At 29.2% G+C, this 18,402-nt stretch overlaps 2 protein-coding genes across 4 annotated transcripts in view; one reads left to right on the top strand and one right to left on the bottom strand.

Annotated features, from left to right (window-relative positions):
- The window catches only part of LOC113378426 (glutamate receptor 1-like), a 263,910-nt gene that overhangs the window by 89,811 nt on the left and 155,697 nt on the right, over positions 1-18,402 (bottom strand). The window lies entirely within an intron of this gene.
- LOC113378429 overlaps positions 8,769-18,402 on the top strand; it is a 295,400-nt gene continuing 285,766 nt past the window's right edge. For all 3 annotated transcript variants that reach the window (XR_003367182.1, XR_003367183.1, XR_003367184.1), the window contains exons 1-2: positions 8,769-8,823; positions 12,317-12,448. The gene's annotated coding sequence lies outside the window, so the exon portion shown is untranslated. The remainder of the gene's footprint in view (positions 8,824-12,316; positions 12,449-18,402) is intronic.

Here is an 18,402-nt window from a genome sequence, read left to right as displayed (position 1 = left end):
CTGAAGTATGATTTTAATTACATTATTGTTTTTTATAATAAAATATTATACATATTAAAATATTAAAATATTATAAATGTGTGCATCACGAGTGTTACCATATTACTAATGAACATTATTCAAAATTGTTATATGATGTATTTATTCTTACTTAAATGCCATCTTGTACAGTAGTAAATAAGTTTTACTTCAATTGCGTGTGAACCTTACGCGCACACTTTTTTCTTTTAGTTGACTGGTGAATTAAGAAATTTATTGCTGATCAAAAAAGTGGCTCAACCGTACTCCGTCACCCCTATATATTTGAAAATCAGATAAAAAATATTATAAATGAGATAGATATACGTTTGATTAAATAATTGAATGGATGATGTAAAAATGCTATTATGGTTATATTTTAAGAAAAATTTAGTGCCATAATATCGTATATATATATATATATATATATATATACATATATATATATATATATATATATATATATATATATATTCCCGTATGCGTTATGTTATATGTATACATACACATGGTCTCTGAAGTCCTGGCGGTTTGTACTGCCTTAATTAGTCCTGTGAGCGTATTATGATAAACTAAGCTTGCGGTGTCAATTTTAACCCAAACAAGATTAACATGTGTCTACCTTGTGGTCGCAATATCAGACAAAACATAGATATGACAGGTGCTGTACACTGGACCCAAACTCCCGAGAGGTTTATTAGGCGGAGGATCTGCTACTGCTATATTGTTGAGTGATTTGCCCCAAGGCATTGAACATAATTTGAACAGATACAAACATTCTGAAGAAAAAATGTAGAAAGCCAAAGCTGATCGATTATTAACTTCCCAGAGAAGGTGTTTATGGTTTCGCTAAAAAAATCCGGTTTGCTAATTTTAATTTTTTTCGACATATCAAGGCATTCCGAATAAAGTGATAAGTATATTTTTCTAAGTCAAAACCGAAACGGCAATTTTTCGTTATGCTAATCTACAACTGGGAGTATATAATAACAGTTTTTTTTAATAGAAATTGCGAACTTGTAGTGAGATCTTTATTGTTCCCTTATATGAAATACTTTTTTATCTATTATATCATACTTTATATCAAACTATATGTTTTTCGCGCTTTTCAACCTTTAATAATATTCTATTCAATTTTATTCATAAATAATTTGAAAAAAAAAGCACTTGTGAATTTCTTTTGAAAAACCGTGACAATCCGGTAAAAAAGATCTAAATTCGGTACAAATAATGCTTTTAAAAAAAACGGGACACAAGGTGGAAATTCGGGACTGTCCCGGCCAAACCGGGACTTATGGTCACCTTAATTCTGAATCATTTGAAATATTGGCGAAAATATGCATCTTTTTGAGCAGTATGAGTGTGGGTATGAAAGTAAACCAAAATTTGAATTTTCGTTGAATTTTCGGCTGCACCGATTTCAAAAATACAATTGTCAATCATCGAAACTCGATCAGGACTCGTGTTAATTACTTTTGTAAGACAATCGGACGTGTTTATACTTTATAATTACTAATAAAGTGTATTTTTTATCAACGTTTTTGCTAAAGATCCTGAAAAATTGTATATAGTGCTGATAAGATATTGGCAAAGTTAGTTTTGGTAAAGATTTTGCCTTGCAATACGCCAATAATTTCTGATATGTGTAAATAATCGACTTAATCGAGATGAATTATTATTATTATTAATAATCATAAAAGCTAGTCATCTCGATTCTCATCTAAGTCACTCAGCTTCTTGAGACACAAATCTCAAGAAGACCCGAAAAGAAGCTTTCCAAAGATAATATTGAAGACTTTTAGCACTATCATATCGTGGTAGAAATGAACGGAATTGCTGAATCATTCATTGGAGTTATTCTTCAGCTATCGATATAATATTTATCACAATATTTTAAAGTGTGAGTATATGTTTGTGAGTGAATGATATAAGCCAAATGGATTATACGATTGTACTGTATTCGGATTGCTATTCAAAATAAAATTTAAAAAAAAATAATAAAAAAAACTGTATGTTCTTAATGAGTTTAAAGAAATGGCTATCAATATTAATTGGCGTAGCCGCTTACAAGAAACTTCGACAAATGATCAAATTTTTAAGTAATTTTCTGGAAAATATATAAACTTTTCTTTCGTGAACTTAATAAGAAAACTTTTATTCAAAAATACTTCAAAAATGAAAAGAACAAATTCATCAAGACCCTAACTTTCTTTTTATCTCTCTAATTTATTTCTCTTACATAAATAGAGTAAGGTTAAAAGCATGTAAAATTACAAAAACACATGTCGTCCGTTCATTTGTAAAATTTAGTATCTCGTAATCATGCAGCACACATTGTTCATTTCTCTTTATTTTTCATTATTAAATTTATTCTGCGACGTCGGATTGAGGACGGTGAAGTGTAAACAATGTTTCATTTTCAAAGGGAGGATTTCGCGGTTTTTAAACATCACGCAATTACACAGAATATCATCACTGACGGAGTTCAGACCGACCGTATAATAAAATCAAAACTGTGCAAATATTTTCCCTGATACTTATTTGGATATCAACTCGTATTTCTTAATTGCCTTCCTTTTGTAAACACAATCATTTCTATATTGTATACAAATATTTCTGTATTTATGAAATAATGAATTCGAGCGATTGTATTTTATGCGTCAATTAAATATCTATTACTCGACGGGGTAGAAATCATCTATTGAAAGAGCATTTATAAACTAATTGCACTGCATTTTGATACACAATAATATCTGTATGTTCAATTTATTTTCATCTTCGTAAAGTATGGAAACTAATGGAATAAGTGCAAAGGTCTTACTTATAATAATATAATAATAAATTCAATTAATAATTAAAATCATCTGAGTGCTAATGGTGAGCTTATAAGTTTCAGCTTGTATAGAGCTTATTTCTCATACTGAATAGATTTTATAACTAGATTATCATGCTTTGTTATATGAAAATAAGTTTTCTAGAAATTTTTTTCTCGAATATGTGAATGTTTTCTTATAATGAATTTCTCTGGTGTTAACTTGAAACTTATTAGTATTTTGAGAAATTTTATTTAAAAACTGAGAGGCAAAATTTAGTATAAAAGCTGTTCATTATCTATAACAATTCCGAGATTTATTTATAATGGTGCTCACGTAAAGAGCTTTAGCTTTTATTGCACATAAATCGGCTATAGCTGTCATTGTCAAAAACTATTGTTTTTACATATCAACACAAAGTTCATGTTTTTAGAACTATTTAAATATGTAGAGCCGCAATCGTGCATTGAACTAATACTTGTATATTATATACGTATAAGTAATCAGGGAGCTTAGAAATATCAATCAAGATATCATAAAGTTATTTTTAACTTTCTCTATGAGAAGTTGTATGGATTATTAAATGCAATTTCGAAGTTTCTTTTTTTTTAAATTAAACTAGTGGTGCATGGCATCGTTATAACGCAAATTGCTAGAGCTTCCCGTACCAAAAATTAAAATTTTTAAAGAAGAATCAAAAGAAAGATTTTTTGGAACTTTCAAAAAAATAGATTCTTGAGAATTTTTAAATTTCTGAAAAAAATAATCTTTTTAAAAAAATTTAATTTTTTTCCTTTGAAATATTTTGAAAATTTTTAATTTATTTTTCAAAGCAATCGCGAACCGAAATATAGAAGCGCGTGAGCGACGCGCTCGATAAACATTAGAACGAAACCCATAGAAATGAAAACTAGCTGTAAGTGGAATTCTGTCTTAAGGCAATTAAGGCATCGTGCCTTAAGGCAAATTGCTGGAACTTCCCGTACCAAAAATTATTATTTTTTTAAGAACGATTAACATTTTTGAAAAAATAAGATTTTTGAGAAACTATAAATTGGACAAAAAATTACTTTTTTTTGAAAAAAAAATTAAAAAAAAAAGAAAAATTTAATTAAAATTTTAATTTTTTTTTTTTTGAAAAAAAATTTTTTTTTCTTTATTTTGACATATTGTGGAAGATCTGAACTTTTTTTTCAAAGCAATCGTACTGCTTTAACTGCATAGGGACAAAATATAAAGCGCGTAAGCGCCGCGTCGCTGTCTAACGCATAAGCATTGGTACGGAACCCATAGGAATGTTAACAAAATGTATACTTATTGTTAAAATCTCTATAAAATATCTGATGTGCATATGTCTAATGATCATTTTTGACCGCCAAATGGCTCATTTTTTTACTTTTTCCTCCATATCTCCGAAACCGCTAGACCTATCTTCATGAAAATTTTATCGATTCTTCATCTTATCAATACAAGTGAAATGTTTTTAGAATTATTCAAATCGGACGCTCCGTTCTCTTAAAAACTGAGTTACCGTTTTCGGTACTCTTAAAAACGGCTAGACCTGCCTTCGCCAAAAACTAATCAGCACGTCTTCATATCAATACGAATCAAATGTTTTTTGAATTATTCAAATCGGTTGATCCGTGTTACCGAAATCGTCGACGAAAATTTGTATCCGTACATACATACACACACGTACATACATACATACATACATACATACACACACACACACACACACACACATACATCCATCCATTTTTTCTAAGGTATGCCAAAATGTTCAGAAACCTCTGAAACGTAAAGATATATAAAAATTTTCATTTTTGATTTTTTTGCGATTACTATAACTTGCCCTACGGGAAGTTAACAAAACTTGTTCTTATTATTAAAATATCTATAAAATATCTGATGATTTGATGTGCATATGCCTAATGATCATTTTTGCCCACCAAATTTTTACTATTTTTTTACTATTTTTATTGGATCTCCCGAACCGCTAGACCTGTCTTCCCAAAAGTTTCATCAGTTCTTCATTTCGTCAATAAAAATGATATGTTTTTTAAATCGTTCACAACAGACACTCCGTTCTTTCAAAAATTGAATTACCATATTTGAACATTTTTGCCCCATATCTTCGTAACGGCTGGACCTGCCTTTGCCAAACACTAATCAGCAGCTCTTTTTATCAATAGGAATCGATTGCTTTTTAAATCATTCAAATCAGTTGATCCGTCTTCTGTGGCAAAATGGTCGACGAAAAATTGTATCCGCACATACGTACACATACACCACACACACATACATTCATTTTTTCTAATTGTAAGGTATACTAAAATGTTCAGAAACCTTTAAAACGTAAATATATATAAAAAAAATTATTTTCGATTTTTTGCGATTACTATTACCAACGGGAAGTTAATTATTACATCCGTATATAGGTACGCCATAAAATCGATATTCGAATCCATATCATTTTCTATAGATTTTTCTGTTTCACTATTTATAGTTGAAAATTCCATTTATATCAGCGTCGGCGCGTGATTATGAAGCATCCCGTCATAACCTTTCACATAAATATGGTTTGCGGTTCTTCTGCCGTAAAAGCGTCATGTAATAGTTGAAAGATACATGTTCCGTGCATTAAATCCAAACCCGAGGCGGGATTTGTACAAAATCTGTTCTACGCGTCGGCAAATGAATAAAAAGTAAATCTTGCGAGCTGTCTTGCAGGTAGTTAATTTAATTTACCACTCGTAATGGCATAGTAGATTATTTTTTTGTAATTCTGAAAAATATGTATTAACGCATTCGACTCGGAGTTCGGTTCAATGTTTCTTATTGAGTAAGATTCGGATGAAGCAAACATACTTGCACTTGGAAAATGATGAAATGAATATATATATATATTAGGGCGGGACGATTTGTATGGGTTAAAAAAGTCGCATATGAGTTTCGGATAATAGGGAATAAAATAATATACTTTGCCAAAGAAACCACGTCTCTAAAATGATTTCTGACCCAAAAATTTGGTCAAAAATTTTGAAAAATCCTGTTCTGGCTCATTTACAGTTCCCCAATAGTGTCCAAATGTATGACCGACTAATATAACTAAAAAAACATATTGCCCTCCTATATTATATGATGTTCTAAAATGTTCTAAAACTGACAGTTTTGTTCAATGCACAACGATTGAACATCATATAATATAGGAGGGCAATATGTGCTCCTTTAATTTCTCTTTTATTAATTATATTAGTTATGATATTCTTTTACACAAGTTTAGTGTTCAATAAATGTTATATAATTTTTTTGTGTTTTTCCTGGTTTGATTACTGAATTATGACACACATTAAGTGCCGAAACGTTTAATGGAATGAATAAAAAATCTATTTCTTATAATAAATTAACATATTAATACTTAACGCAAAATAATAAATCATATGCAACCTCATATTTCTTTTCAATTTATCAAGGATTTGGCTAGTAGATTTGTGTGGCTGTAGAAAATGAAGATATAATTTGGGCTGTTGCAGTCAGAAATATTATACTTATACTTTTATATATTCCAAATGAGAAGTTATATCTCTTTGCCAGAAAATACGATTTGCTCATTTTATTTTGTTCGGCATAAGAATTGTTAAATGAATGTATTTGTGTATTTATTAGAAAACATAGCATAAAAAAGTTCAAACCCTAAGCACAATAATGACTCACGTTGATTACTTTGGTGTGATAACTGAACTATTTGTAATTATAATACGCTTATTTATATATAATTACAATAATTTATAATTATATTAAACAATTTGAATCAACATTTACGCAAAAAATTCTGGCCCAATTACGGAAATTTAAAAACCGTCAGCAAGATATCAATTTAGTGATTTGGTAAACATCAGGCGTGCTATTTCTTGGTTTAGAAATGATTATTTCTTGGGAACTATAATTTGTGAGATTTAAAGAACTATGATTACACTGAAAATTAAAAAACTTGAGCATTCAACACTTCCTCTGCTATAATTTAATTTATGATTTCTTGTCTCACGACTTTTATCGAAAATTTCACTGCGTTACTGGATACAAGAAAAACGTCTTTCAATACGTTGAGATTTTTCAAAAGCGATTTATTTATAGTATACGTATCGCTAGTCAGTTTGCAAATAAGTTTCATAAGACTTTCTGTGAGCAGTATGTAAATTTTGATTTTAAACTAAAGCTAGTGTTCGGTTACTTTATATAACTTTTATAGAAAAGATGTTATCAGAGGCAGGTTAATAATTTTGTTTGCTTAATTATCACTCTTTTCAACACGTTAATTTAAAAACACCTAATTTTCATTTTAACATTATTTAACAAAATTTGTCCACTCATCCTTTTATAAATTTTAATATATATATCTATAATATAAATAATTTACATATATTCCACTCATTTATAATTTATATTACGATACTCTAATTTTTATATGTCAGTTTGTTTATCTTCTAAGCCAGATCATGTTGTAGATAGATGATCTGAAGGTGGTACTGCATACATAGTTGACAATAAGTAAAACATTTTTTAAAAACACTTATTGGTTTTTTATTACCATTATTTGATGTTCAACACAACATTTTCAAATCCACTTAGTAGAAAAACTAATAATATGATATGCATATGTCATTAAGATATTTTTCTTTTGTAACTTCTGATGGAAAATCTGCTGAATCAAAAACCAATGGGTTACAATTCAAATTGTATGTTATTAAATCTATTCAAATCATTTCAGCCAATTTATAAAAAATATATCAGGTTTGATCAAATATGTCATACACGCTCCGCACACTCACACATGCACAAGAAATTTTGGTTTTAGCAATAAGCAATGACAAAATAAGCATAAGGCAATCTAAACTATTATTTTTGAAAATTTGATTAGTTGCCCAGTGAAAAGTTTAGTATACATACGTTTATAAATATATTAAAAAATATATTTTTAACTTCCCATATGTGTGTGTGTGATTGTATAACATATGGATACAAATTTCCAGTCACGTTTTCGAGCGCACGGATCAACCGATTTGAATGGTTCAAAAAACATTCGATTCCTATTGATAGGAAGATGAGCTGATTAGTTTTTGGCAAAGGCAGGTCCAGTAGTTACGGAGATAAAGAGCAAAGAGTGCAGAAAATAGAAATCGAGTTTTTGAGAGAACGGAGCATCCGATTTGAATGATCTGAAAAACTTTCATTTAGTAATGATTGGGAGAAGTGTTTATTAGTTTTTGGCAAAGGCAGGCCCAGCCATTTCAAAGATACGGAGCTAAATGTGTAAAAAATGGCAGTTTTTGAGAGAACTAAGCGTTCGATTTAAATGATTCAAAGAACTTTCTGCTTGTCTTAACAAAATAATTGATTTAAAAAAAATTGTTTCATCTTTTCTTTTACGAAAATAATTCAGATTTTATTTATAATTCTGTATAGTTCTAATATACTTTAAACAAATAATTTCAACTTTGCAATTCAGTTTATATAATTCTTATAAATATTAGACAATGTTACAATATTAATAATAATCTATTTGAAAACATTCAGCATTCCTCGAACATTTCGTTACGGTACGGGAAGTTCCAGCAATTTGCCTTAAGGCACGATGCCATACAACCCACTAGTTTTATTTTGATTTGTGTTACAATTTTTTTTATAAAACTTCTAGAAAAGAAACTATGGATACGTAGTGAAAATACTGAAGAATATATTGTTTGTCCATTAAAGTTAAATTAAAGAATAAACGTAATAAAAGTTGATATTATACGCCTAAACCGTAGTTTAAAAATAGTATTATATTTTAATGTGTTGACATCTGTTATCATTATTATAATATTTATCTTTTTTTTCAATTTCTAATATTACTTCGATAGTACTTGGAGGTACCTGAGCTCAGTTTCGTTTTGAATTCGGGTTGAGTGTCATGTGCGGTATGGCTTTGCTGCACCATGTTGTGCATTACGTAAGTCTATTTTAAGTTATGTACCTATTTATTAACGATATCTAATTTAATATCTATTTTTTTTTCAATTTAACAATTATAAATGTTTCTTTTCAATTATTGCTTCCGCTAACTATATTTGTAGGCATTTATGCTATTAACCAAAATTTATCTAAATTATTTCCGATTATGATTGGAAGTATTATACTGGCGAAATGAAGTATTACTCACAGAAGAGAAACTATCAAATTGGTATACTTATATTTTTTGGAACGACGAAAAACTATCAAATTATTAAAAGCACTTCTCTGTTATGATTTATTTATTAAACTCGATAGTTATTACATAGTTTACATTTTTTAAGTAAATGTACGATTTATAATACAAGTATCTGCTACATCCGACTTCTTTTTTCTTCGTGGTAAAGGTATAATAATTTATAGCTAAAGGTAAAATTCAGAAATTCACCTATACACCTTTCAAGCACATTCGTCTTTATAAAAAATATGCTTTCATTTGTGCTCAGTTTATCTTCTAACAAAAGGTAACAAACACTTACGCAACGGTTAGTGGAGGCATCGGTAAAATTTTTGTTACATTTATTTCTTCATTTATTTAATATATATATATATATATATATATATATATATACGTATATATTAATTAGGTTTTTTTGTTCGACGTTGAGGCATGTCTTGATATGATTCAGCCAGTCGTCGAAATAAAAGAAACAAATAAATACAAAATATTTATTTAAAATATACGTCTGTGTCACCATTCAGCAATTATTTGTTAACAGTATCTAAAAAAAAGAAACATTTACAAAGATTTTTGAAAAAAATAAACTTAATTTTATATTAATTAAAATATAATTAAATTATTTAAGCTCACTTATATACTTTTAATAGCCAACTTTATTCGACAATATGTTTATATTACAACATTAAGCATACTGTTGACATGTATATGACAAAATAATGTTGATTACAAATTAGTAGATAAACCTAGTGGCGTATCTACTAGAGCTAACTTATAAACTCAAAATAAATAATTTTAAATTGGCAATTCAGTATATAATTTTTAAAATTATAAGGGCCTTCATTCTAACTTCGCTTGATTATGCTTTAACTTACCGTAGGGTTATAGTAATCGCAAAAAAATTGAAAATGAAAATTTTCATATCTTTACGAAAGATCTTTCATATCTTTTCAAAGGTTTTTTAACATTTAGGCATACCTTAGATAACATGGCTGTGTGTGTATATGTGTAATCGATTTCGAGAACACGCATCAACCGATTTGAATGATTTAAAAAAACATTCGATTTCTATTAATAAGGAGACGTGCTGATTAGATTCTGGACAAGGCTGGTCCAGCCGTTTTGAAGATGCGGGGCAAAAGTGTCAGAAATGATGATTTAGTGGAGCATCCGATTTAAATAATTCAAAAAACATTCTACTTTTATTGACAAACTGAAGAACTGATCTGTCTCTAAAACATCTACACAGCGCGATTGTTTTGAGAAAAAAATTTAAATTTTCAAAAAAAAAATTGAGATGCAAAACAAAAAATTCAAAAAAGTTCTTTTTTCTTCAAGATTCTCAAAAATATTTTTTCCAATATTTTCAAAAAATGTTGAAGCTTTTAAAAATTTTAAATAACTGTTATTTTCGCAATACATAAACTCAAAGCAATATTTAGGTACTACGTCTATATTATATTTTTAAAGGATTTTATTTTTATATGAAACAAAGTGATTTCTGACTTTTATGAGTCTAAGTCTAAATAGTGTTTTCATTCCATTTGACTATTAACCAAAAAAATTAAGAAGTTTATAGAAATAATCTGCTTTAGTATAGTGAAGGATAGTTTTAGTAATTTGCCTTTAGGCACGATGCCATGCACCACTGGTTAATGTGAAATGTGTTACGATATACTAAAGCCAACATAGATTTTTTTGAAATAAAATAGATCAATGTTATTGAGCAAAAGACAAAACTCGTAAAGAGGCTTATTTCTAAATATTTATGACTAAAAAACTATAACAATACTTCAACTTTTTCTACATGAAAATCTATCTCGGCGCTCCCACTATTTCCACCGCAACGCGTGGGCGTTCCGAATACAGCGTTCGGCAATATTTTTCTTCGTTCCTCGATCGCTCGGGGGCTGCTGCTATTCACAGGGGCACAGAAGCGCCCTTCTTTATAAGAGACGGTAGCACCCCGTGCGAAATCTTCGCATCTCTGGCGCGTTTTGTAAATAATTGAGAGCCTAGGAGTCTATTCAAAAAATGACCGTCCGGCCCACAACAGATATATCTCTTCGCCGATGGTAAACGTTCAATTTAGACTGTCGAGCTCGGAAGATTCGGTAGTCTATCAATTTCATACTGGTGGGCGTTCGGCAATTTATGAGGAGAAGCTATTTTTGTTACATAATATATATGTGCTATTTAATTTTGATCGCCAAAGCTTAGAAGTTATTATGCCATTGTTGCTTACAATATTAGGTTTTGGGTAAATGTATTTGTTCACACACACACATACACACACACACACATATATATATATATATATAATGTATAAATATAAATATTACAAATAAAACCATTAAATATATATTTAACCCTTATTTAACGCGGCACTGCTTTAAAACAATCTTCCAGCAACTCGCTGCCGAGCTCTGACGAAAATTTACCTATTGTATATATATATATATATATATATATATATATTATTGTTAATACTATACAATATGTTTGATATGAATTTGTGGACATTGAAAGCCATACATTTACAATAATATCTAAATTTATTTTCTGCGGCATGATAATGTTCAAAGCAATTTCCAAAAGGCTTATTGCATCGATCCACTTTCCTTATACTTACAGTTAACGACATGAGTTTTTTTAATCGCTTCACAATAAAATAATTTATATCGATTTTTATGTACTCTCTCTCTTTTAAGATAAATTTTCGAATTGCGCGATCGTTTTGCCTCATGTAGAAAGACTAGTTCGCATGCCATAATTAAATTTAAAAATTTTGTAGCTGGTCTAATTTTTTAAACACTTACAAAACTAGATATATATTAGTAAACATTATAACGTACCATATTTAAAAGAAGTAAATATTTCATAGATTATTGCAACAAGAAAAGATTACATTATAATTAATTTATTAATGGAACAACGTTGATGAAACAAATAAAATTCTACTTTGGAAATGCTTGGCGGGTCGCTGCAAAATATTTAAAACCCGCAAGATGCCTAGGGGTTGCGGATCACAATTAATTATTTTAACTAACTAATTCTAATTAATTATTTGTTTACTATTTGCAACTAATCCCGTGTTTGGGGCTAGCTGTAACATAAATGCTATTATGTATTATACAATTAATTATTTTAAGTTAAAAATGTTGATTTGATATAAAATTTATACGCCTAATCCGTAGTTAAAAACATTATGTATTTTCATGTGTTGACATCTTTTATAACTTTTAATATATTATAGGTACTGTGTGATTTGCTGATTTTACTTCGAGAGTACTTGGAAGTACCTGAGCTCAATTTCGATTTGAATTCGGGTTAAGTGTCACGTAGTGTCATGTGCGGTATGGCTTTGCTGTTCGATGTCTTGAATTACGTAAGTCTATTTTGAATTAGATATTTATTAACAATATCTCGTTAACTTTTCTTCACTCTAATTTAACAATTTATGCCTTCGTAATTATTTTGTTAGAAAAAAATTTAATGAAATCTATAGATTCGGTCCGTAACCATGCTCGCATGTTGAGTTTCACATATCTCGAAGCATTGCTTTCCATATTAATACATTGTAATGTCATTAATTCCCTAATTAATTATTTATTATAATATTTAACCACATAGATGTAAAACTAAAATTAAAAATAAAAATTTACTCTGGCGGGGTTCGAACTTGAGAAAATGAGTAGGTGCTGTTTCCTACTCATTTATACTGTTTATGTGTGTGTTTCCTGCACTAGAAACAACTTCCAGAAGTCAAACTGTCAAATTATATAGTAAATTTCTCTAACAAAGCTAAACTCGCTAGTTGTTGTCTAGCCTATTTTTTTTCAATTAAATTTACTATTTACAAGAATCTGTTACATCTAGCCATAAATGCATTTTCCGAAGCCTCTTTTATTGCGGTTGCCAATTTGTCACTTTTTGTTCCACTTTCCAATTTCAATTTAACTCGATTCGATTCTAATCGTGATCATCAAAACCCTTTAGGCAGTCGGCCCTAAAATAAGTACGTTTTTGACCCAATGGCAATTGGTCTCCGGTAACATTCATCGCACAATCAACAAATAAATCTTTCTCTTCCGTTCTCCCCCAAACGGGGGTTTTTTATTGGTACGTAACGATATAACGAATGTTCAACGCATTGTGTTTGCTGCTTGCAGCAGTATCGCTTTGCCGTCCATTTGTTAAGAGAAAGGACGCGCAAACAAGAAAACGCGCTTATTTACTCCTTTTCATAAGAGACACATTACCATTGCTATAGAAATTGAACATTTTATAAAATTTTGACAAAACATGATCTTCATTGGAAATTGATACAATTATGTAGCCTGATAGCCGATCTATCAAACTAATAAAAAAATATTTTAAACTGATATCTCTTGATATTTCGAATTTTCGTAAACTCTTTAGAATAATTTTACTAACTGTAGAAAATCTACCGACAATTATGAACAAACAACTAGGTCTAGAAAATAAATATTTACAACTTTATTTAAAATTTAAACGTATAGTTTTTGAATTTTTATTGCAAAAAAGTGTTTTATTAAATTTGTATTTCATACTTATAATTATGAAACCAACAGCAAATTTCTACGTAAGGTCTAACTATAATCTACTATCAATTATTTCAAACAGCGATATGAACTAGGTGTTTTTAAGCTGCGTTTAGTAGCTTATATTTCTAATCTGTTTTTTTTTTTGAGAGGGCAACTTAGTACTTCCAATTTTCGTTTATATAGTACTGCGTAAGGCAGACTGGGTACTGTTGTGCAACTTATTTTTTTGATCAGCAATAATATTGTTAAGAGATTTATCATATTTTCAATCATTTAATATACTTATTAACAATTTAATATATTTTTAACTATTTGATATAATTTTTACTATTTAATATACTTTTCTCCTATCTAGTTAGGTAGAATTACTGTAAAAGTATATTAAATGGTAATTTGAACATTTATCTACGTCAAAATACTGAAATACTGTCGTTAAATACGATGGATTAGTCATAAAATCAAATCATATGACAACGGCAAGTGTCACAACCGTCCACGCAAATGAAGGTTATTGGTAAATTTTGAGGAAACAACCTAATTTACCTTATTGTTAGAAATGATTCTGAACCGACGTATTTTGATACCATAAATTTCAGATTCACATGCATTCTAGAAAAAACTCAATAACCGCCAAAGATAAAATTCAATTTCAACTGTTAACCCTTTCACTACGAATGTCGTCCATGGACGACATTCGCATAACGTACTGTGTGTGCGGATATCGCTCGTGGACGGCATGCTGTGTTTGCCTTTGCTTCACATTTCACTATGAGTTAAATTATTAAGAATAGTAGTTTTTTATTGTAATTTCTAATTCATTAAGAGCATAACTTTCATTGATAATAATAGGAATATCTTAAAATACATCGTTATGTCTATGACCAGGATATTTTCAATGTTAGTGAAACTTTAGTCCTGCCGATTAGTTTTTGAATTTTTAATATGAGAAAACGTTTTGCACGTATGTAAATATTGGTATAATGAAATACTTCATACTATTAATTATGAAAAAAATTACATTTTTTTTCAGCGAGACATTTTAGTAAGGTTTGTTATTTTATTGCTACAGTATATATCAACGCAAGGTTTACTTGCGCTTTAGCATCTGAATCTGAAAACTAGCTGTAAGTGGAATTCTGTCTTAAGGCAATTAAGGCATCGTGCCTTAAGGCAAATTGCTGGAACTTCCCGTACCAAAATTTTTTTTTTAAAAACGATTAAGATTTTTGAAAAAAATTTACTTTGAAAAAATAAGATTTTTGAGAAACTATATATTGGACAAAAAATTACTTTTTTTTGAAAAAAAAAATATTTTTTTATTTTTTTTTTTAAAAAAAAAATGTTTTATTTTATTTTGACATATTTTGGAAGATCTAAACTTTTTTTCAGAGCAATCGTACTGCTTTAACTGCATAAAGACGAAATATCAAAGCCCGTAAGCGCCGCGTCGCCGTCTAACGCGTAAACATTGGTACGGAACCCATAGAAATGTAAAAAAAATTTATACTTATTGTTAAAATCTCTATAAAATATTTGATAATTTGATGTGCATATGTCTAATGATCATTTTTGACCGCCAAATGGCATTTTTTTTTACTTTTTTCATCAGATCTCCGAAACCGTTAGACCTGCCTTCATGAAAATTTGATCAATTCTTTATCTTGTCAATACAAGTAAAATGTTTTTTAAAATATTCAAATCGGACGCTCCGTTCTCTTAAAAACTGAGTTACCGTTTTCGGCACTTTTTGCCCCGTATCTTTGGAACGGCTAGACCTGCTTTCGCCGAAAACTAATCAGCACGTCTCCTTATTAATACGAATCGAATGTTTTTTGAATTATTCAAATCGGTTGATCCGTGTTCCCGAAATCGTCGACGAAAATTTGTATCCGCACATACATACACACACGCACATACATACATACATACATACATACATACATACATACATACATACATACACACACACACACACACACACACATACATCCATTTTTTCTAAGGTATGCCAAAATGTTCAGAAACCTCTGAAACGTAAAGATATATAAACATTTTCATTTTCGATTTTTTTGCGATTACTATAACTTGCCCTACGGGAAGTTAATAATGAATTATCATTTTTAAAAGAACTTATTAAATTTGATTGACATATGTTAAAATGTCTGAGGTGGCATAGAAGATTTGTGGTATTTAAATCCAGAAACAGTAGCAATGGGATTTTTTGTGATTATCGAACCTAAAACTTCGACATTTTTGTTCAAGCGTTATATTTTTCATTAGGGTTTGGTTTCGCCAAGTTGTTTGAAATGTGCAATGTACCTACTAGTTTATGTCCAAACTAGAACCTCAAATAAATTTAATACCAAAACTAGCTGTAAGTGGAATTCTGTCTTAAGGCAATTAAGGCATCGTGCCTTAAGGCAAATTGCTGGAACTTCCCGTACCAAAAATTATTTTTTTAAAAACGATTAACATTTTTGAAAAAAATTTACTTCGAAAAAATAAGATTTTTGACAAACAATTAAACAAAAAATTACTTTTTTTTGAAAAAAAAAAATTTTTTAATTTTTTTTTTTAATTTTTTTTTTTTGAAAAAAATGTTTTCTTTATTTTGACATATTTTGAAAGATCTAAACTTTTTTTTAAAGCAATCGTACTGCTTTAACTGCATAAAGACGAAATATCAAACCGCGTAAGCGCCGCGTCGACGTCTAACGCGTAAACATTGGTACGGAACCCATAGGAATGTAAACCAAAATTATAGTTCTTGTTAAAATCTCTATAAAATATCTGATAATTTGATGTGCATATGTCTAATGATCATTTTTGACCGCCAAATGTCATTTTTTTTTACTTTTTTCATTAGATCTCCGAAACCGCCAGACCTGCCTTTATGAAAATTTGATCAGTTTTTCACCTTGTCAATACAAGTAAAATGTTTTTGAATTATTAAAATCGGACGCTCCGTTCTCTTAAAAACTGAGTCACCGTTTTCGGCACTTTTTGCCCCGTATCTTCGGAACGGCTAGACCTGACTTCGCCAAAAACTAATCAGCACGTCTCCTTATCAATACAAATCGACTGTTTTTTGAATTATTCAAATCGGTTGATCGGTGTTCCCGAAATCGTCGACGAAAATTTGTATCCGCACATACATACACACACGTACACACACACACACACACACACACACACACACACACACATACATCCATTTTTTCTAAGGTATGCCAAAATATTCAGAAACCTTTGAAACGTCGAGAAATGCAAAAATTTTCATTTTCGATTTTTTTGCGATTACTATAACTTACCCTACGGGAAGTTAATTAATCATTTCTATCTATATACTCTATGTTTAGGTCATTTTCTCTCGCTCACAATTTTCTAATACAATAGTTTGTTTTGCCTTGCGTAATTTTTATTCCGCCGCAGTCGCTCTTTTTCGCCACTTGAATTATATTCGTTTTCAGTTTGCACTTTTTGCGTTGCGTTGTATTTATAACCCGTTTGAGGGAAATAATTTGTTCGTACACTTTCCTCAGCGCAGGAAATGTACGAGTAGTTGAAATCATAAATTAAAGCGTGGACATGTGAATAACGAAAACACATTACACATTTCTATAGCTGTAATTTATATGGAAAAATATCTTGTTTATATATCAAAAAGGCAAGCGTTTACATGAGTTTTGCTGATGGTGGAAATGGATTTAAATGAATTATTATTAAATATGGTGTATATTATTTAACGTGTTTTTTTTTATTTGTTTGACAATAGATAATCTTATGGACAATTATTAACGTTGCTGTTGTAATACTCTAAAAAAACAAACGTAATACATCTCAAAAATTATATGATATTAAATAGTCAAAAAAGAACTATGGCATTTACTTAATCCACTGCGGAATGATCCAGAATTTTTTTTAATGTTTCGAGTATTATAAATGCTCAATACGCCCGTCGATGTTCGTTTAATATTAAAATTATGTCATGTAAACGTTTTAAGTATTTGGTACAGTTATAAATTTTCATATTACATTACATTATATATCATATATTTTAATTTAACAATGTACACTATTTCATTATTCTTCAAGTTTAACAACTTAAATTATATTTTATGGACTTAATCATTTTGTGCATTGAACGTCTTCTACAATAGAAAATTACTTTACGGATACCTTACAAACTGTGGGCACAATTAAGTCGCTTCTGTACTATCGGTACGAATATTATATATTATATATATATAATATTATATTATATATATATATATATATATATATATATATATATATATATATATATATATATATATATGAGATCAAATTGTAATTTAAAACTGAGTGTGTAGAATATTCAAGAGGAAATTAATTTTACGCGAGAAGCCTGTCTTAAGATTTAATATTGCGAATTTGAACACATTATGTTTATTGATCGATTATTTGATTTAATAAATTATTATTTTTTTTAATCGTTTCATTCCACGTTTTTAATTACTATGAAGTTGAAAATAATTTACTTTTTACCAAAGTGATTGTACATTTTCTAATTCAGACACTCAACAAACATCAAAACTCGCAAAAAAATTATTTGAAATACTAAATACATCTTCACTCTGAGTACATTTTATAAATGAAAATTTCCAATTAAATTTCTTAACTTTTTTTGTTGGTATGTATGTTCAGCATCTATAGTCTTATTATTTTAAATGTTTTATCATATATTTTATATCAAAGTTTACTTTAATATATAAAATTAATTACTATCGTCGAA

Source organism: Ctenocephalides felis, unplaced genomic scaffold, assembly GCF_003426905.1.
Source record: "Ctenocephalides felis isolate EL2017-DRISC unplaced genomic scaffold, ASM342690v1 CF-g0.4_SCAFFOLD_01886, whole genome shotgun sequence".
Taxonomy (NCBI): Eukaryota; Metazoa; Arthropoda; class Insecta; order Siphonaptera; family Pulicidae; genus Ctenocephalides; species Ctenocephalides felis.
Note: the sequence above shows the minus strand (reverse complement) of the source record. Positions and strands in the feature narration are given on the sequence as shown.